The sequence below is a fragment of the Genypterus blacodes genome, unplaced genomic scaffold (genome assembly GCF_046128005.1).
Source record: "Genypterus blacodes isolate CSIRO-AG114 ecotype Tasmania unplaced genomic scaffold, CSIRO-AGI_Gbla_v1 ptg000214l_1, whole genome shotgun sequence".
Lineage (NCBI taxonomy): Eukaryota > Metazoa > Chordata > Actinopteri > Ophidiiformes > Ophidiidae > Genypterus > Genypterus blacodes.
The window spans coordinates 2,894,845-2,915,718 of NW_027467013.1; the positions used below are offsets into that span (position 1 = coordinate 2,894,845).

At 45.5% G+C, this 20,874-nt stretch overlaps 1 protein-coding gene and 1 non-coding gene across 3 annotated transcripts in view; both read right to left on the reverse strand.

The window, feature by feature from the left end:
- erbb4b (erb-b2 receptor tyrosine kinase 4b) overlaps nucleotides 1–20,874 on the reverse strand; it is a 234,144-nt gene that overhangs the window by 202,066 nt on the left and 11,204 nt on the right. The gene's annotated exons all lie outside the window — the stretch shown is intronic.
- Nucleotides 9,212–9,283, reverse strand: trnad-guc (transfer RNA aspartic acid (anticodon GUC)). Its single transcript has one exon. It is a non-coding gene; the product is annotated as a tRNA-Asp (tRNA).

A 20,874-nucleotide genomic window follows, 5' to 3' on the forward strand; every position in this document is an offset into this window, starting at 1 on the left:
TCACATGTAGCTAGGGTACCCGTTACTGTGGTTACGCTTCTCCCAACAGCCTAAGCCATCAGTGAAACCAGCGTTGAAACCAACAAAGCTGTGTTGTTTTGGAGCTGCATGGATGCTTAGGAGAGGATGGAGACGGCCGTCTGTCCATCTGATGGGACAGTTGGTTGGTGGACTTTTTTTTTCCCTCATCCACAGCTTTCACAGGCGCCAAACAGGACATAAACCCAGACATTCATCAGAATAGATGCACATACAACATTCTTTCCTTACAAAATAAATAAAAATGTTTTAATTGGTCCTCATCAATGAATCTGTGTTTGTTTTTATTTGAAATGTCACCGTTTAGTCAAACCCATGGAGACTAACAACCTCTAAATTTGACCCACACAGCCTTGCTCAAGGGTATTGTCAGGAGTATTAATATGTTTGTCCTATTGTTTGTTATAGTTGTTATAGTTTCAGTGATGAAGCCATTTAAAGAGAAATATATCTGTTTTTAAAATACTGGATGATTCTGGACACTGGAATCAAACTAGCTCCACATACCATTTTATTGCTTCATTATGTTTTATAGTAGTAAACACCATCTCAACCCAGCTGGTGGTTCTCAGCTATGGAAGCGATCCAGGGCTGATTTCAAGCGTAAAATGTTTCTAGCTTGCTTATAAGGAGTATGAATGTAATTACTTTGCACTTGGTTAAGAAACTTGTATGAGCAGGAACTTTCCTGCTTACTTTTTGGTTAATTCATTGTAAGAATCGCTGAAATTCTCTCGAAGTGAAATAGTTTTGGAGTTTTGTAATGCACATTCCTGTCATTTCTTTGAATAAGTCACAACGGGGCATTTCAAAAGTTCATCTCAGACTTGGAGTCGTCTCAGGGACTTGAATGAATCCTCTGTTCCCAACAGGTTCAGATCTGTTAGGCTCTGCTCCACTTCTCCTCCCCTTGTCCATCTTCTGCCACATTGTCCTGTAGTCTATACAGCTCAAGTGTCCAACTGCCCTCTGCCTGACCCCTCTCTACCACTTTGTATGGCTCATAAACCTCTACACTTCCCACCCCCCCACCAGTCTCACCACCCACCCGGCACCCAGCACCACTGTGGGTACAGCGCCGTCCTCAGCCACTCCAACACGACCCAGTGACCAAACTCAATTACATGTCCCATTTATCTCTGCTGGGCCGCCTGGCCCCGTGGCTCCGGTGTAAATCTCTGGTCCCAGTCAATAATCTATTCTCCCACTCCACCAAGGGCCCTCCATTGTCATTAGACATCCGTTTTGCAGAGGAATGGGGCGAATGAATAGGGGAGGGGGTAGAATATAAGACGGGGAGAGAGACGTGGTGGGAGTTGGATGTGGAGAAGCTGAGCGAGAAGAAGCCATCCATCTACCCAACGACTTGTGGTCACAGTTCATTATGGGTGGTAATACAGCCCAGCACCACCCATAGAGACAGTTAGACCCGAGCTGCGCTCTAACGCGGGTCAGGCTGGGGCCCCTTGGATCGCCCGACGGGGTTTCTGCTCCTCAACATAGCTCAATGTAAAACAGGGAGAGTGTTACACTGATTGATTTGTTCCACTGTTTTGTCTCTTTGAATGAGGAAGTGTCTTTGTTTTACTGTCCACAAAAGTTCCCAGCTGCATGATAATATATGCCGTACAGTGGCCTTTAAATTACTTCTTATGAATTCCAACGAGAAAACACAGCCTCTAGTTTAGCCCTTATTTCCATCCAGCGGGCTCAAAGCGGGCTCAAAGCTCAACAGACTGAGACAGGAGGGCAAGGAGCGGCTCACTGACAGACTCACTGTCGCCGTTGATGTCAACCAACAGCAGTATCAGTTCTCAAGCTAAAGATGTCATATTGGATAGATAATTACAGCTGATATAGCAGCGTGGGCTGCTGTTGTGCTTCAAAAAAAGCAATCTAATTAAGTAACGAGTGGGCATATTCATCCTGAAGTCAGAGAGTCTACTACTGATGGACAGGATAATGAGTTTCCTGAAGAGCAGCAGTCTGGGATAATGAGTTTTATCCAGGAGAGGCTCACAGGGGGCTCAAGGAGGGCTGCTGCATCCCAGGCTAGGTGACAAACAACTCCAGACACTCACTCGAGTGTCTGCAATTGAGGAAATGGCATCATAATTGTTGGCCAGCACAGCCTATTATTTAGTGTGACTGGCTGTTAGGAATGAAAACTGCCAGACATGTTGGCATGGTAATTTGTAAAGGCAACCACGCTGCATGATGGCTAGGCCGGCCTGAGCTATCAGCCATCAAATGTTTGCTCATTTTCTGTGTGTCCATATATGAGCCTGCTGCGGCTGTGACAGCTCATCCTATGTGGAATTACATCAGACTGAATCCTTCAAGTTTTTATTGGCAGTGCAGAGGAACCACACAGGAACAAACTACAACTCAATCGCTCTGCATTTATGTCTTACAGGGTCATTTTCCTGCTTCTGTTGTACTGTGTTGCTCTACATTGCCACAGGTGGTCGAGTCGATAGGATGAAGTAGAGCTCCATCCGTCTTCACAGTGGTCATAAAGGCCGGATGAAGAGATTTTCCACCGCAGCTTTATGTGCAGCTAGCAGCTGCTGGCAGATCCAGCAAGTGCCAATTACACAAAGGAACAAAACACCAGAGTGTGTACGACTCTACATGTACCAACAACCTGGACCGTGTGACACCTTGACATTTCTTGACCGCTGCTGGTGCTTCTACATCACTCCTGCGGTTTCTCTATAGCTTTCTGTCCATTTGTCCAATTTGTAAAGCCCGTCGCCTCGTCATCGCCGCTCTGTCCTGCTCTGATTGAACACACACAGCGACCTGAGCTGCCACGGATCACTTACAGGAGGAGGACGATTCACTTCAAGCCTGATGTTATTGAACATGGGCGTACAGCCATAGGTCGGCGATGGGATTGTGGATTTTATGCCTTTCTTTCTTTCATGTCAGATACACTTGTAAAGTTTGACATAGTGACTCTGGCAGTATTGCATCACTGTATCTCAGGAGGGTTCAGCAGGGCCTCTCTTAAATGGAGTTCTCTTCTCCTGGCTGAATGTTTTCACTGGGTTAACAGTGTGCTGGGTGCAGTGCCTCTATAAAAAGCCTCTAAATGGTCATTTAAGTGGAAGTTGTTCAATTGCAGCCGATTTGACTCAAAAGTTTGACCTAAAGGCTCTGAGCAGATCAGAAAACTGGAAGTCTGCTGGAAGAAACGATACATAACTGTAAATGAGCAATGCTGCTGAGACATGAAAGCTCACAGATATGCTACAAAGGTTCTCTTCACATACTGCCACTGACTTTGCAAAAGGAGCAACAGCAATCTGGACTGGATTATATATTTTATATATCTGTTCTTGGGTTTCAATTCAAGTGAGGTGGAAACATGCCTGCCATTTCTCTCACAATCAATATCTTTTGTCCACACCGCCTGTAAGAGTCTGTCTGGGCCTCCATTGGCGCCCTTGGTCGTAAACTCGCTCACTTCCAGGTATCATACTCTCAAAGCTGCAACCTTTGGGTTTCATCTCTTCTGTGATAACTAACAAGAGCATCATTCACTGCTGGCTTAGTGCACAACAACAACACTCGCAGCCTGACAACCGGCGCCAAAGGTTAAACTCCTTTAACTGCAGCAAAGAGCTCCAGGACAAGGCAGCACAAAGGTGCAGAGCAGACGGCTGATTTTTATCAGACTCGTCTCCTCGTCTTGAAAAACACAGCCGCGGCGTTTTTTGAGCTCAGTATTCACAAGACAGAGGCCAGACAAAACGCTGGAGCGTCCATCTGACAAAATGCCCTCCAGCCTTTGTAGCATCTGAAAGCCCGGACACACAGAAAGAGAGGGAGAGAGAGAGGGAGAGAGAGAGAGAGGTATGATGGGATAGAAGGACTAACCTGACAAAGACAAGCAAGAGTCTGGGAATTAAACACTGTGAAACCCCAGAAGCAGCAGGTTTCAGTCCGGCATCTCCATGTCCCGCAGGTGCCAAGGACGTTTTCATATCGCACGACAGGAAGTAAAATATCTTCCTATTCAACTCAATAACAAAGGAGAGGAAGACACAGAGCAGTAACTTCTTACTTGAAGTGTTTCCGCTTGGCTGAAGCGCTCGCTCTGAGGCGCAGATGGGCCAGATTTATTGGAGCAAATTGAGGGGATGAGGAATATAATACAGATGACTTTTCATGATTATTGTACCATCAAACACAGCACTGTGTCACGAGTAAACAGGGCAAGTCATCCGGAATCTCCACTGTGTAATGAAATCAATGCTGCAATGAAGGTTTTTTCTCTCTGTAGCCTTTAATAGACTTCTACATGCGCTTCCTACATTTATTTGAATATTTAACACAAATTACTCTCTATGAAATTAAATTCTGAAAACACATTTCCCCAACATGAGCCCACTTTCTTCTCTCTATCCGTCCCGTTGATTTTTAATTACCACAGTGAGGATTAATTGTCCTTTTATTGACATTTCTTGGGAGGACAAATTCATTCTCATTAGCCCCCAATAATTCCCCAATATGGGAAGAGAGTCGTCTCCAGCGTTTAGACGGGTACACAGAGAGATTGATACTTCTCTCTGGATTTGCTTCGTAAATATGACAAAGAGAGAGAAAGCCGAGCTGCTGCGTGACATAAGGTTTCGAGCTCTTATTCGGTCGTTCCTCGCCCCTCTGGTGACCGAGGCATCGATCCAGACTGCTATCTTCTAAAGCTCTTATTTCTGTTCGGAGGATTGAGAAGGATTCCTGGAGGAGATATAAGTGAGATTTGACTGGATTTGTGCTGCAAGTGTGTGTGTGTGTGTGTGTGTGTGCGCGCGCGTGTGTGTGCAGATCTGAGAGATAAAAGAGCCTTAACAGAAAATATTAACTCTTCTTGACCCAATTTGAGGAATTGAATTGTTCCAGGTGAAAACATACCAACGCCTGTCAGACGGTTCAGGTTAGAGATGATGTTTCACATTTATATTGTCAGGTGAGGAATAAAGACAATACAGAGCAGCGGCAAACACACTGACAGCCAGCTGACATCATCGGTGAGCAGTGAGAAGCTTTCATCACTCAGATGTCTGAATGGAGGCACAAAGACGTGAGGGAAAGGCCAGGTGACAGACGTGCGTTCAAATATGTGACTCTGTCTAACAATATGAAGTTTGTCACCGTCCATAGGCTGACCTGGATTTGTCTCTTTGCAGTGATTTGAAATGCCGAGCACCCGTGCGTTTGCGGGGATGTAAACGCGTGGCTTTGACCCAGTTTAAGGGTTTAAGAGTGACAGTCACGGGGGTCATGTATTCTAATAGGCGTCCGCCCGCTGACAGAATGAGGCTGCCCGCTCTCATCACCGCAGCACGGACCCTCCATCACCACCAACCGATCGATGGCACGAGATCAGCTAGTTTAAGGGAATGTATGGAATTACTTTAAGGACTTTATCATATTGCCTTCTCTGGAAAAATGTTGTTGAATTGTTTCATCTGTCAAATTTAGCATCTATTGGCTCTGTAACTCGATCGGCGTGAAGAAGGAGGAACACCGTTGCGCAACTCCAAGTCCCCCGACGCCCGTGAGTCAGATGGGGCCCCCTGACTGTGACGGCCCTGGACGGCTGTGTTATCCAGCGTTATTAGGCCTGTGGCACCTGGGGCCTTTGTTATTCCCACTATGCCGTCCCAGCATGCATGTGATGTAAACGCAGCGTAGATATTCCGGGCTGTGTTTTCCCTTTTTCCCGGTGTCTGTCCGCGTGTGGACGTGTCGGCCCGGCTCTCTCTGAGGAGATGGTAATGGGATCTGAGCCGCAGCCTGATTAAAAGGACACTTCCTCCTTGGAGACCAAGAGGCAGCTCTCTGGTTTTTTTTTCTTCCTTAGAGCGACACAAACCTCGGCTATGGGAACAGAAGGGCCCCCGATAGCAGGCTCACGCCGCGCACGCTAATTAAATTAAGCCTCTTTCCATAAAAAAAAAAAAAGAAAAAGGAAGTGAACCGAACGCTTTTATCCCAACTCTGCCATCAAAGGAAGACGGGAAAAACACAAGACGGCAAAAAGGGGAAAACACACAACCTGTAGATATGAATTTCTTCCTGTTACGTTACATTCTTACTGCCCGTGAGCTACGTTCAGCCTCACATAGCGGGAACAATAGAACGAAGGGAGAGAGCAGAGCCGAGATGCCATTAGAAACTTTTCTCGTCTTTGTAGTTGTATTTCCTCCGAACAAGACGGTGACAAACGAGTCCGTCTGCAACTCGGCTGCCTTGAACGTTCAGACGAAAGCTGTCAGTCTGATGAGTTGGTGCACTTAACTGGGAATTTGAGCGTTTCTTAACAAAAGATTGCAAAACTCTCGAGTGCCGATGAAGAGATTGGATGGATTGAAGAGGAGGATAGAGAACTTGTGGAGGAATTACAGGGGAGAAGAGGATTTAACCTGTAGCTATGAAGGACTAGAAGCCGGCAGTACTCAGAGTTAGTTCATGTTTTGAATCCTTTTAGTGAAGCGAAAGACGTCTGAAGTCCACAGGGAAGGAGGAAATGAGAAGAGGCGGTGTGGAGCAAAAGGCAAAAACAGAAAGTCAAAGATATTATCATAAATTTAATTGCTTTTTGGTGCCGATATTGGAAATCTGAGAGGAAAACCAAGCCAGAGTCACAGTGAGTCAAACGTTGTCTCCCGGATAATCAGTCCGAAAACTCTTACAACAAATGTGTGTGCCACAATTTCCACCTGTACCTCGAGTCACCTGTACTCGAGGGTGTGAGGTGAGAGTCGCTGTTTTGCATCTGTGCATTGTTCTCTAAATTTTAGCGACAAGCTTGTAAACTCAGAATGGAATCACCATTGTATCCATTCAGACACATTTGCAAGCGGCGACGCACGATTTTGACTCCCAGCGGAGTGCAGATAGAGATCCGTGCCTCTGCCTGCCCTGCAACTCCTGTGAGGGAGCCGGGGGCATAGAGCACACACACACACACACACACACACACAGGAGGGGAAGTCAAGAATGACATCATTTTTTGTGCTGTTAAAATTGATTTTGTTCCAATGTTGATGCTGTTACATTGGTTCCTAGAGTGTGTTTACACAAAAGCCCAGTTTGGTCAAGATTTACGTTGATACTCTATTTCAACGCAGAGGAATACAGGTCAGCATTGGAACAAATGAGATGAGCAGGAGCCATTTTTTTATTTTCTTTGTTTTGTTTTGCAATCAATGAAGAAAACATAATAAAATTCATATTAAACTCTGTGATCGTCCCATCGTGTCGCATTTTGTCCCAACAGGCCGCATCATAGAAAAGGCTGAACTGCAATACATCATTGTTGCTTAAAATGAGAAACAGATCTTATCAGGGAGACACACACACACACACACACACACACACACCTATGCGGTCCGTATGACATCGGTCCGAAGCGTTAGCTGGAGCTGCTGGTTGGTTCAACAGGCCAAAGATGGAGAAAGAGAGAAAAGCAGGGAGAGAAGAAAGAGGAGAAAAAGAGCCTCGTCTCTCATCCTCATTATGTAAACGAGGTGCATGACTGTTCCACTGGCTCCCTCGAGAGTTAATTACCAGTGGCTTCTCAGCCTAATTGGCTGAAACTAAAGAATTTGCCATTTCTTATTCCCTTGCTCACTCTCCCTTAGCCCTTTCCCTCTTACTTTGTCTTTCTCTTTGTTTCTCCGACTCCCATAAGCACATTTCCCTCTTTCCAAAGTGTTTTTTTTTGTTGTTTTCTCTTCCGTCCTCTCTCTCTCTCTCTCTCTCTCTCTCTCTCTCTCTCTCTCTCTCTCTCTCTCTCTCTCTCTCTCTCTCTCTCTCTCTCTCTCTCTCTCTCTCTCTCTCTCTCTCTCTCTCTCTCTCTCTCTCTCTCTCTCTTCCGCTCTGGCCTTCCAGCTTTGCTTCACGGCAAAATCTGGCACGGTTGCTTAATTTGAGCATCTGCTCCAGCTGGCAGAGGATAAGCAGATTTTTACATTGCTAATTTCAGCTATTTGGCTGGACTAATCCCTGCTGAATAAAGAAAAGAAACGGGGATGAGTCGTGTCCATCACTGACACACAAAAGGAGATAGCGAGCGTTGGCATCGCATCCATTTCTAAATGGATGTAAATTAGATTCAAAAGGCAGGGACAACAAGTTGAGAGGAGGAACCGGAGGGAGGCAGGGAGGGAGGGGAGGAGGCAGTACAGGGAGGAAATACACATAAAACAAGAGATGGAGAAGATGCAGAGGGTCTTTGACTTTAAAGGGCAGGAAAGGGGGAGGAGTCACCAGAATAAGAAAAATACGTAAAAATTGCGTAATTTTTGTGGCATTTTAATTTGATTACACGCGTAGAAAGAGACAAAGTTCTGGAAGTATGGACGTCACAGCAACACACATGTCCTCCAGACACCGCACACACACACACATAGCCTCCTCTGCTGCTGATGTTCTCTCCTGCTTCACAGGTGTGTAAGCACCACACTGCTTCATTAAAGCAAGCCTGACCTTTCAAACGCTCACACTCAATAATGTCCCGGGATGAACAGCACAGACCTGAGAGCAGCAGCGGCCATGATGGTTTCCTCTGACACCGCTAAGATCAGAGCCATTTTCACTTCCCTGCTTTGTTTAATGGTGGAGACAAACAGCAGCCGATCCTCACGTTTGCTTGATCATGAATGGTGGAAAAGGTAAAGGATTTTCTCCCCTTTAATATAAGGAATGATGGTGTTTTACGATTATATAAATAAACAATGCCAATTCCTGTTACACCTTGACTTTAAGTTTAAATAGGGTCAATATTTATATTTGAATAGAGCTGCAGACAGAACGTTATAATTAGGGCATTAAACGCCATTTTCCATGTCTTTTTTATCATTATATCGATTGCTTTAATTATCATATTTATTGTTTGCGGGCTAATTCATGTGTGTGTCGTTACGTGTGACATTAATGCTGATTCACTTCACAGCAGCATAATTCCCCTGGCTGTCGTCGTGCAGTGTGGAGGCTTTCTGTTAGGAGCAGTAATTCTCAACTGCATTTTACACGGCAACAAAATGTTAACAAGGTACATGAGGACTGTGAGTACAACTTACACTTCCCGCTGTATCACCTTGTAAAGATGGATTAATAGATAGATATACTGTTTCCACGCTGAACAGAATAATTAAAACTCCCCGTCGGGGAATCGAACCCCGGTCTTCCACGTGACAGGCGGAGATACTGTCCACTATACTAACGAGGACCACTCCTACCCTTAATTAATGACAGGTTCAAAAGCTAGGAGGTCGACTAAGCAACAAGGCAAAGGTTGTAGAACCATCTTGTGACATAACAAAGAGATTGGAAGTAAATCAGAGCGTGGATGAGTGAAGTCGACACAGAATGAACCTGAAAGACAATTAATTGAATGTCCTGCTGCTTGGTTGGAAGTAATAACGCACACACACAGACACACACAGTTTGTCACAGAGACACTATGAGACGCTCGCAATGTAAACACACAGTGATCAGGCGGTCGGCAGGGAGCGAACATGATTGGCTGTGCTTGCGGTTCGAAGCTCCGACACAAAGTGAGCCGGCGTATCTGAACCCTCACAGCTGCGCTTTTAAAGATAACCGCCGAATTCAACACGTCCTGGCCCCCAAAACACAATTTATTCAGAGCAACGGGCAGATATTAAAGAGAAAAATGAGAAACGGGGTGGGGGGGACGGGACGCTGAAAGGAAAATAATAATGATAAAGGTAGAGTGAAAAGAAGAAAGAGAGGGAATGAAAGACGTTAAGCTCATGAAAAGAGAGAGGTTTTCTTTCGTTTCCTTAAAAATGTCATTAGCAACTTTTGTCCTGAAAATGTCAGACAATCATCAGGCTGGAAGGTGTCTAAATAATGGAGGAATGGCGCTCAGGCCGTATTTTCAACACACACTTCCAGTAAGTGACTCATTAACTGGTGCAGGCCACGTTCGCTCAGACGGCCGATGGAGAGCTGAGGTTTGATCCCCAAATGTGTTTTAGGAGGAGAGAGGAGCGAGAAATGAACGCGCACGCCGGCAAAAAAAGCATCTGGAGAGGAAGAGGAAGAAGTGAAGGGTGACATTTCAGAAAGGTCAAAGTTATTTCCCACCAGAAAAAGCTCTTTAATCTAAACCAGCTACATTTACACAGAAAACATCATCGCTTTTCAGCATGATTAGACTGAGCGATGAAGAAAGTGTTAGTACGCCAAACGACACAGAACATAAACACGCCTGCTTGACCCCTTCATCCTAACAGAGAGGAGAGACGTCTGATCCGAGACTTAAAAGCACCAAAGACAAAAGATGAAACAACCAAAACAACAAGCACAGCATCAGGCTTGAAAATGTCTTTGGTCTTCTCTACTTCTGATGTCATCACGGCCCGAAGTCTGATTGTTTTTATAAGATGTATTAGTCTTAAATGAATGGATCCACTATCTTCCTTCATGGATTACAGCGCAATGGAGTCAGCAGCAAGTTAAGTGTGACAGATATAACAAAAGATTTCACAAAGTCGTCTGTTCTTCTTGAAGACTGAAGCCTCCTACGAACTGTGAGACCATAACATTCTGAGTAAAGTGAGTTTTGCCATGGCTGTGTCTCATTCTGGGATTTAGGACATCGCACCAGAGACTCAGACTCTCGTGATCCGTGGGACTTTGTGATCCCCTGACCTGGAGAAGAACTTTGTACCAGGACCAGTGTGAAGCCCAGGTCGATGATGCAATGATGACCAAAGTCATGACATCACCTGGACACACAGAGACGTAACAGTCCAAACGCAGGTGGACCCAACAGATTCCTCAAATCCCTTCTGTTCTCCAGATTAGAGCTTTGTGTTGGGATTTGACAGTTTCAGTCTCAGGAAGATGGATGAGGTTCTTCTGTGCTGACTAAACATCTTGCCAACCCTCAGTAAGCACTCCTTCCTGTTATTCCTTCCTTCCTCTCTGTTACCTTCACTTTCTCCTCCTTTTCTCCTTCCTGTCCCTGGCTCCTTCTTCCCCGTGCTGCACAGCTCCATCAGCAGAGAGGACAGCAGCATTTAGGAAACAGCTGCTTTCCTCCTACTTCCCTCAGCCCGCACCTATTACAGTGATTATCCGTACTGTCAGTCACAGCCCCCCCGCCCCGCTGTCCCACCCTCCTGTGGCCTGGAGGGCTGTTCTGATGGACAGATCCAGCGCTCCCCTGAGATGGAAGGAAGGACGGGGAGATGGAGGCAGGAAGAGGAATCCAACAGAGAGGAAGCGATGGAGAGACAGAGAGAGAGAGATGTGGCGTCTCTGCTGCCTTCTACTGGGTGTGTGTGCAAACGATATGAGGCCGTTTCTCTCTGCTCACTATTGTTAGCATTAACACGCAAACAACATGGTCGAGGGCGAGCGAGGGGTTCAGCTGCCCGTCCCAGGACAGACAAAAAGAGAGTTCAAATGAAATCACCTGCTGCCCTAATTGTTTCTGGAAAAGGCCTGAAACATGAAACAGCATTTTCTTCTCCCTTTCACAGCATAAATTTCAACTTGATTTACATCTTAATCACTGCTAAGAGAGTCAAGGAAGGTGACAGGAACCAGATCCAACCAGACCTGTGCATACCAACATGTAGACCTCTGTAACAAAGTACTTATAGTCGTCACCAGAAAGCCTCTTAAACCCTTCAACTCTTACATTTCCATTGTATCACTGTTTAAAAAACTTTTTGCTGATCTTAATGATGACAGATGCATATGTTGCATGGTTGCTTACTTGTTCATATTGCAATGAAAACGATATTTAACACACGATCTGCGACGCAGCCTGCAGAAGAAGAGACGGCGGAACGCTCGAATCCTCACAAACAGTCTCTAAATGGAGTGCGAGCTCATTGAGAGCGTCTGCTTCAGCACATCATTAACCCGACATACTGGACCGACGCTGAGAGTCAGCGACTGCAGCCTCTAAAATAAAGGACGGTCCAAAAACCTTTGATCTTTTGTTCCCGTTGTACTATTAGTGTGGAGAGCCACCCACGGCGACGTTGGCCCAGGAGTTCGTTAGATCTCGCTAACAAGGAAGGCTCCGGTAGTCCTAATAGAATCTTTCCTGCTCTTATCTGTATTCACTTCAAACAGTGAGAAATGAATGAAAAACAAGCTGGCTCTGACTTTGAGGCTGAGGCTGAAGAATACTTACGGGTTTGGGCTTTTCTACAGGCTGGGCTGCTGAGCCTCCACTACACTGCGGCAGATCAAAGTTAATTCCCCTCTTAATTAAGCTGAAATTGGATGAGAGCAGGCAGGGACTGGCTTTTGTTTTCCTTTGTGCCAGCAAACATTATGAGCTCTATATCTGCTCGGTGCGTGCTTCTTGTGTGTTTGTGTGCCTGTGAGGGACGCTTTTCTTGCATCTTTGCTCATAAGCATAAATGTTAGTGCAGAGACGCCTACTTAGGTGTGCCAGTGTGTGTCCTTTGCGTTGTTTGTGTGTATGTGTTCGGGCTTGATGTTCTGTCGCTCCTGACGGCCAATCTGCCTGCATGTGGTCCGATGTAAGCACAGCGGTGCCCCGTAATGAGACTCCTTCTGCTGCTTTCTTCTTCATGGCCATGTCCGTGTGTTGTGATGCTAATGAGCCCTTACCACCACAAACACCCCCCTTAATTGCCCTCTTTGATCTACCGCTAATTCCGCTAATTAGGAGCCCAACTTTCAAAGTTGAGCGTTTTGCTTCCACCTCTGAGTGTGCCCCTACACGTGTGTGTGACACTGAGTGAGTGTGTGTGACACTGAGTGAGTGTGTGTGCCTTTGTGTGGGACAGGAACGAAGAAATAATGGAAATAAAATTGAGTTAGGCGTCAGAGTTTGGCCATTCCTCTCATTTCTCACTGAACCGGGGTTATGTTGGGTTGTTGTGGTTGCAGGCTATGCAAAGACAACGCATTTGCCTGATACGCTCTCCTACATTATCAACAAATATAACAAAATGCAAACAGGCTGCAGAAAACAAATGTAAAATCCCGACCTCTTCTTTTTACACCATTATAACAGCTGCCTCAGTCTGCAGCGTTACACACAAAGGCATCCATTCAGGCACCCACACACAACTACACAAACAAACAGACATATATATCAGCAAATTCATCTTTCAGGCGTGTGTATAGATTCTCTGACACAGCCTAATCATTAGGAGACATTCAGTAAAGCATTGCCTCTCTTCTGCAGTTCTGCCGCATCACACTGGACAATTATACAAACTCTGTAAACTGCTCAAATACGCCAGAAATCAGATTACAAAAGTTCTTCGAGTGTGTTACTGTGGGAAGCGCTCGGGGAATGTAATCAGCTCTTTTTAAATATTTCAGTGTGGGGTTTTGGTCCTGTTAGACTTCCCCTTTAATCTTTAGGATCATTGGAACATTTGAAGCCTGAGATATGAGCTCTGCAGACGCTTCTGTCAGGACCTCAAACGGCGCCACTGTCAAGTTGCTTCCAATTTGCTCTTACAGCACTAACACTGACAATCAGACACAATATGATATCAAAAATCCCATTTCTGTGCTTACACTGCACAGCTTGAGAGCCATGCCACCACTTGAGTGCTCACACTGAGGGAAGCCTGACAGTTTTGTCTACTGAAAAACTCCAATAAAGCTATATTGCATTCAAAACAACAGGGCCGTACATGATAAATGTTGGCCCAGGCTGATGCATTCAGGGGGGTTCAATATGACTTTGGAATATTCCAGGCCATTGCTTATTCCTTCATTTTTCTGGACAAATATTTGGCATTTGCTGTCTTCTTCAATACAATCATTCAATCATTTCAATTCAGTCTGACTCTGAAATTCAGAGCAGCCACGACTCCAAGGATCACTATGGTGAATGGAAATAAGTTTGTGCTCTGTAGTGCATGAGTGAAAGTGGTTTGCCCACAGACACAAACACAATTTGGCACACAGTAGATCTACTGGCCTGAACATACAGTGTGTGTCTGCCTTCCAGCAGAGCCTCCAACACTTAGTTGGCTCAACTTCCAAACGGCATTCACCACAAACACACACAATCGATCCAAAATAGACACACCAACACGAAAATATACAAACACGTGTGCGTGTGTGCACTCACAATCTTCAAACGTGCGCACAAAGCCTCCCTGTGTGGCCCGTGTCAATTCTAAACAGCTCGTCCCTGCTCCATATGCATGAGGGAAGAGACACAACTGAGCACAATCAGTGGCCGTGTCACCGGAGCAGCTTTCCTGCCTGCTCCCTAAAAAAACATCTGACACGTCTCCATCTCACCGTGCACAGAGTCAGTACGCTCACTCACACAGCTGGAAACAGTCCAACACCAACTGCTGTGTTGTCCAGCTCCAACAATGCATTTGGATAAACACACAAAATTGCCACTGTTTGACAGATTGCAGATTGGAGCAGAGTTACAGAGCTAAATAGTGTTTTTGGCTTAATTAAAGGAGAGCGAATCCTAATGAAAACAAGTGGCCCTCACCTATATTCAGTCACAAAGGGACTCCAAGTAATCAATATTAATCACTGGCCAAAAACAGGAGAGGTGGGCTTAAGGCAAACCCCCCCCCCCCCCCCACACACACACACACACACACACACACACACACACACCTCTGCTACAACAGCCGATGCTCACTTCTCCCTCCTATCAAACTGCATTGTGATTGGCTCAAGCTTAAGATCAAACAAGATGATCAATTAATAGTCAGAGTGTCGAAAGAATTCAGGCCGTACTTCATCAGCCCATTGATCGTTACCACAGAGGATTTCTTTGTGAAATTCCAGAGATCGATGTGTGAAACAAATAAAAAAAACACATAAAAAGGACTGATTACACGGTGTCTGAATTTTATGGCGTCTAAACTGGGAAGGAAAGCGGCTTATTTTCTGTGCTCGTTCTCAGGGTCCATTTGGAGCTGACACCTGAACACAACTGAAGAATCTAGCAACACTCCTGAGACAGAACGAAAACAGCAATTAGGCTGGAAGGAAGGAGCAAAGCGGCGAAAAACAGGGGTGAGGATGTGTCGGGGAGTGAGTCTCCTGCAGAGCTGGAGGATGCTAATAATGTGGAGAGAGCAGCAGCAGCTTGACGCGGCACAGCCACGGGATCCCATGCCAATCGGAGCGTGGCCTTTTACCGAGAGCGCCGTCAGAGATGCCAGTTTGACAGACGATGCTGCCCCAAGTGACATTTCGCCGGCGTAGGAAAAAGGAGACAAAAGGGTGAGATGTCACCAGTTGTAAAACAAAACAACAACAAAAAAAGGGTAAAAAGCAGCGGAAAGAGTCACAAAGGACACACACGGAGTGAGCTAATTAATAAGAATTCAAGATTTCTTAAAAGTACTAAAATGTCAGATGAATACATTCCAATGTACACTGTTGACCCGTCTGCTGCTGACCTTGTGCGCGACATGAAAACAATAAGTGAGATGGAGTTGGAATACATCAACAAATCCGAGCAATAATCTCAAAAATTTAAATTACGGGGCTATTAGCAAAGGCCGGCTGAGGTAAACGTTATGTGTAGGAATTTGAGGAATTAACACAAGCTAGCTACTGTTACAATGCAGCCGCAACACACAACGCTATCCGTCGAACAGAAAGTCATGATTTTGGAAGTCCAATGTGAGGGGAAAGACCTGCAAACACTCAAATCCTTAAGACATTTTTGCAGCTAATGTTTAGTTTTGGTTCTACCAAGCTACAGCCAAAGATAATGTGTTTCTTGTTAACGTTTTGTGGTGTTGGAATGCAACAAAATTGTAACTTTGACGTTGGTCGGAGCTGGAAGAGCGAAAGAGGAAAACTTGTTAGTGGCTTTGGAGCTCATTAGCATCAGGTTATTAGCATCCTGCCAGCTCCTCTGCCCCTCTCCATCACCCAAGCCGCTGAGACGGGCTGGCTGTCAACAGAGAGGCAGCCAACACACACAGACACACACACACACTAACGCACAATTTATCTGCAATCTTTATTTATCCGTTTTTTCCCTAAAATGGATGAGCGGAGGAAGTGTGAGAGAGAGGGAGGGAGAGTCTGACCTTTGTGGGATTTGTACCTCTGATTCATTGTTCTGTAACTTCCACACACATCCCCTGTTCCACACTGAAGCACACGGAAACCCCTCTGCCCACCTCTGACCTTTGCCCTTTACGGACACTCCTCCCCTCGCCTTTTCTCTTCGTCTTCCTTTCCTTTTTCTTATGTTACCAGCAGATTCATAGCATTTCTGACACCTAAAATCGACCCTGGAGCAGACAGAAAGGCTAATGGAGCTGCCATATTGTAAGAAATTATGAATAAAAAAAGAGATTACATTTTCGCTAAAAGCTGAGGATCAACAAACTGCAAGGTTGTATCACCGACACAGTCCACGTCTCCACTTCTACATTGGCTTCGACAAGCTAATTAAGCCAAATTTGGGCCCAGTGCCGGTCTGCAAAACCCAGATTTCCGTCCATTCCCCCTGTGGTGTGAGTCCTAAACTGTGTTGTACTTTTTCTTGAATACATAAGCAGGATCAATAGTTGGAACTCAATCCGACTCGACATCCTGTAGGACTTGAGAGCTGTGCGATGTGGCGTGGGAAAGACAGATAGCCAATTGAAAGCCACGCTGACTGAAACATAAGAGGTCATGAACACAACAACGACCATGGCCACCCCTGCAAAGTGTACAACAAAGTATAGAAATGGAGGATCAATTTGTGGATTTATAGCAACAACACCAGCCTTCTTTAGACAACTCTGAGGTCATGTCAACAGTCAAGCAAGTTTAAGCTTATTTTTGTTCTCTGTTTAGTCTTTCACTCGTCTCCAAGCTAAAGCATCCAAATACTGAAAATACTGGTGTTGTATTTGAGTACAGATACACAAAATGGATGTTTTGGAGCACACTGGGAAACACTATGATCCTTGAGAGTCTTCATATGCTGCCGCGTCTCATTTTTAACATTCATTGAACACATAACAGAAAGTTTGTGTGCTGTAATGAGACGTACCTTCTATTGTTTTTATGTTTAGGCGCGGATGACAAACTTTAAACTGTAGACGGGCACAACAATCTTCCAAATTTATACAATTCATACAAATTCAATTTTCTGCATTGTGGACACGGCTGGAGTCCTGATGCTACCTGGTGACATCACAGCAGCTCCCAATGCTATAGAGGGAACCAAAATGCATTTAGGAGAACCTCTCTTACATTATCTGCTGTCACTTTCACTCCCTTTCATCATACGTCTCTCCTCCTGTCCTCTATCCCTCTCTCCTTTACCCCTCTCATCTATCCTAATCTTGCTGTCACGGCGTTAACACTGCACAAAACTTCCACCGAGCCCATTTCATCCGGCACTCGCCTCTCCTCTGTGCAGGCCCGGTCCTTACCTCAGGATGAACCATTCCCCCCTCTTTCTCATCTGCTCTGCCTCCTTCCAATTTCTGACCTCTGAACTTTGCTTTATTCTCTGAATGCTGATGGCAAGTTAGAATGTGGAGGGGAATAGGAGGAGAAACGATTACACATCTCCAGCTACCTGTGTGTGACGTATGGCCACATATCCTCATCACTGGCTATGTGTGTGTGTGTGTGTGTGTGTGTGTGTGTGTGTGCAGAATACTTGTGGACATATGGAAGGAGGTGTAAACAGAACTCTGTGTTGTGTGTCGCTATGAACGATGATTTACACGGCTCATTACAAGAGGAAGACCGAACAACACTGATAGTGCTGGAGTCTAAAAGGTCTGACCTTCACACACAGACCTTCAGATATCCTACACACACATCCTTTCCGTTAACAGTGGAGTTGTGGTTTCCCCCAGCAGAAGGAGACGTCTAGGGAATAAAGGTAAGAGACGGTCACTGGCATGGAAGAGTGAGATCGGCACTCTGGTTGGCTACAGCCTCCTGCTTCCATCCCAGACTGTACTGGCCGGACCGCACTGCCTGCCACACAACAGATGGCTTACAAAGAAGCAGCAGAGCGATTCATATTACACATTTACTGAATAAGAGGTTATATACGCAATAACACACCGGGCCTGGAGATAACCATCAACCATCTAACAAAGAGAAGCACTAAAGAGTTTTAAAAGAATTCAAAAGAAGCTGTGTGAGTCCAAAGTACAGAACAGAAAGATGACTGGAAGTAAAAACTCAGCAATGCAAGTAATATCAACAAAAGACAAGCAACCAACCTAATAATTATATAAATGATAAAACCATTACAAACTTTATGCACAAACATGGAATCAGATTCATTAACTTTCCTTCTGATGTTTTGATTAACTGGCCTGCGTTGTAATGTGTAAGTATGTGCATATGTGTGTGTGTGTACGGGCTGACATAAGACAGAAAGTCAGACTAGCCTGTCGGGGCCCCCAGGGCCCTCTGCGTTTGAGTCTCCATTAGGCTGATGGGGTTTGGCAGCTGCAGTCGCTGGAGTCGGTGCTAAGCTGCTGCCCTCCTCGTGGCAGGGCCTAATTAAACCTAGACCTTAGCCCTAATTTAAAGATAATTAGCTGCAGGGGTTAGCTGCTATCACCGTGGGCTGAAATGAGTGCTGTGTAATATGTGTAGCAATTCGTGTTAAATGGTAGTTTTCAGGGAGAGAGCTGCTGAATGAAATGCACTTTATATGCAATTTACTCCTTTTTTTTCCCACCCACAGCCGTTTGCTGAACCAGGAGCGAACACAAGTTTGCACAGTGCAAAGCCCCAGTGCACTGTGAAACTAAGTGAGTGAGACAGAGCTCCACTTTGGACCTTAGGACCTGTATGACCAGTGTCTCTCTGAAACATGTTGGATCATTACACCATAATGGAGTTTATAAAACTTCCCTCCCACACTTACGCAGAAATGAGGAACTTGTTGATTTTCTCTTTTGACCCTTTCTATTATTCGAGCAGACAAATCGGTGCGGCTGCTTCCTGTAGGTGCCACATGATAAACTGTCCGGCCCCTGAGACTGGCCCTGTGTTTTCCCATTAAGCTATACTGACAGCTTGACATTTCCCAAGGTAGAGACTCTGATTCAGGTATGTTTTATTCATCCCATTGACTTCACGTTGCTGCCAAGCCAGACAGCGAGCGAGCGAGCGAGCGAGCGAGCGAGCGAGAGCCCAGAGTGAGGTAGGCGGCGGTGAGCGAGAGAGGCAGCAGACAGATACCTGTTGTTGTGTTTACTACTCCGATAGCCAGACGCAGCTCTCAGACAGCTCGTGACACACACAATGTACTCATCACCATGCCGACAGAGACCGGGAGATCCTGCCAGCGCTGCGAGGATGAAACTGCCTATTTACTGGCAAAACATGAAGCCGGCAGGTATGGTAACAGCCGTCTCAACCCCTCAAGGAGAGTGTGTTTGGCTGCACTGTGTTAAGGCACTAAACACAGACGAGAAGAGGAGGACAAAACAGGAAAAGTACATCGAAGGCAACTCTGAACTGTATGCGACGACAGTGTTTGCTAAATTACATTAAAAGACAATTACAAAAAGGAAGTCGTGCTAGGTCACGCTGAATTTAGTTCCGTCAGCAAAACATCCATTATAAAGTTCTAAACGGTGGTGCGGGCGTTGTTCTCTACGGGGCTCTGCCTGTGCCCCCGCACTGCCCTGCAAAGATTCAGCAACGGAGCCCATCGGAAGAAGAGAGGATTAAATAAAAATACCCTGAAGTCACAAATCATCGACAAATAAAATATAAGGCTCACCGCAAGAGGTGACACAAGAGAGAATAATGACAGAAACGGAGCGGGAAGGAAAGCTACTACGGCCCTATCTGTACTGTGTATCAGGCAGAGTTACTGCAGAGGGACCCAGGAGCTGCTATTTGAGGGAAGGGGGGGAGAGAGAGAGAGAGAGAGAGAGAGAGAAAGAGAGAGCAAATTTGCACTGTGTCCTTCACTCAATGTGCACTCAGGTTCTGCACGTAATTAACGGCAGAATTAATGCAACAGCTTATTATTAATGATGATTCATCGTCCTTAGAGCCGCTCGTATTCATCAGAATTTACCGGCCAAATGCCTCCTGATCATAAAGAATGAAGGCAAATGCATTTTCTTGTTAAAATCACAATGATGGAAAATGCGTTTTCCATCTTGATGGTTTTAAAAAGCTATTATTGCATTTTATAGATTTCAGACCGAGCCGATAGTGAATGTGGCAGTCTGGTGGTGCAAGTTTGATTTTTTACAAAAGAAATCGTTTAGGAGGCCAAATAATGGGTGCCTGAAATGCAGGGAAACTGGTCAGAAAAACAGAATTATGAAGTAAAGCAAGGGGAGAGGTTTGAAATGATTACAACCACAAAAGTGAAAATATAAAGCAGACAAAGACGACAGAAAATGTCAAGCAAACATCACAAATGGAGATAAAACTTTGCAAATGTAGAGATGTTTCCATTATTTTGTCCAATGTGTTGTGTTTAATGTCTGCTCTGCACAGTTAAGGAGCACTCCATTTGGCTGTGAGAGAGTTTTGGCAGAACGACTCAAGTTCATGCGTGAACAGAATCTAAACAAACACGACACGGATCAGATTGACCCTCGTGAATCACGTGCACCTCTACAGCTGAATCATCTGACACCATATTAAGAATGATTCTCTTCCCAGGTCTGTCCCAAGGCCTCTCTGCCTGTGGGACAATGTTCATGAGACAAGCGCGTCCCTCATCTCCAGGCGCGTCACGTGGGGCCGGGAGCCGAGCCTCCACACAGAAGCCTCCTCCAGGACAAAGCGCCCGGAGCAGGGAGACACTGCGGGCCTTGTTCCCCCGCGCCTGGCTCCACATCA